Here is a 1,319-nt window from a genome sequence, read left to right on the forward strand (position 1 = left end):
ACAAAAGAGAGCTTCTGGGATCTGGACAGTGTTCTGTTTTTAATCTGGGTGCTGGCCACATGGGTTTGTTCACTTTATAAAATTTATTCTGATACACACTTTTATTCTACACTTTTTGAAGATATATTTAAATTAAAAGTTTGCATCAAAATCTATATGCATATAGAAAGAGGAGCTGCCATTAGTTAGATTAAGATAACTGTCTTAGACTGAGATCAGTATCAACACCCCAGTGTGTATTAAATTCTTCTGTTAGATGCAATTGATTTCTACATTTGTGACTATCAAACTACTGAACAAATATTACTTAAATGCCTAATTGCTATGTTAGTGGTAAAAACTTAAGTCGAAGATATATGATCCCCACCTTCATTTTACAAAAATACTTTGTTTTTACAAAGTATTTACAGTCTGTTTGGGGAGATAAGATTAGAGACAAAATTAGCAAACAGAATTTGAAGTTGAAGTCTAAACTCCTCTTGAATCCTGGGAGTTTTCAGCTGATTGAGTTTGGGAAATTGCTCCAACCACCAAGATATCCTTTGAGGATCACATTTTCTGCTTGCAGAATATGATGTTTATTTTTAAGGTTTTTTGCATCTATGTTTACGAGGAATATTGACTTATAGTTTTCTTTTCTTGTAATGCCTTTGAGTAACACTGGCCTCATAACCTAGGAAGTATTTCTCCTTCAAATATCTGGAGGAGTTTTTGTAGCATGGTACAAACATTTGATAGAATTAGTAAGTGAAGACATCTCACTTGGAATGTTCTTTGTGCATAGGTTATCTTTAATAGATAGTGGACTAGTTAAGTTATCTAATTATTATTTTTCCAATTTTATTGAGAAATAATTGACATATATCACTGTAAAAGTTTAAGGTATACAGAATGATGGTTTGATTTATATAAATTGTGAAATGATTACCACAATGGATTCAGCTAACATTTATCTTCTCATAGAGATACAATAAAAAGAAAAGAAAGAAAAAAAAGGAAAACAATTTTTTTCAAAATTATGGAATACTTCATGAATTTGCATGTCATCCTTGTGCAGGGGCTAATCTTCTCTGTATCATTACAATTTTAGTATATGTGCTGCCGAAGCAAGCATGTTATTTAATTTTTGAATTAGCTTTGGTAGATTGTGACTTCCTATGAATTTGTCTTCCGCTGGTAATAAATTCTTTCTGTATTCATTTGGGAAAAAATATTTACTTTGCCTTCAGTTTTGAAATATATTTTCACTAGGTACAGAATTTTAGGTTGCTATGTTTCTACTTCAAACACTCCATTATCTTTTTTCTTGAATGGTTTCT

General features: G+C 31.0%; 1 non-coding gene across 1 annotated transcript; it reads right to left on the reverse strand.

Annotated features, from left to right (window-relative positions):
- Positions 1–1,012: 1,012 nt before the first annotated feature.
- LOC137766925 (U6 spliceosomal RNA) lies at positions 1,013–1,114 on the reverse strand. Its single transcript, XR_011074451.1, has one exon. It is a non-coding gene; the product is annotated as a U6 spliceosomal RNA (small nuclear RNA).
- Between the last annotated feature and the right edge of the window lie 205 nt (positions 1,115–1,319).

The sequence above is a fragment of the Eschrichtius robustus genome, chromosome 6 (assembly GCF_028021215.1).
Source record: "Eschrichtius robustus isolate mEscRob2 chromosome 6, mEscRob2.pri, whole genome shotgun sequence".
Lineage (NCBI taxonomy): Eukaryota > Metazoa > Chordata > Mammalia > Artiodactyla > Eschrichtiidae > Eschrichtius > Eschrichtius robustus.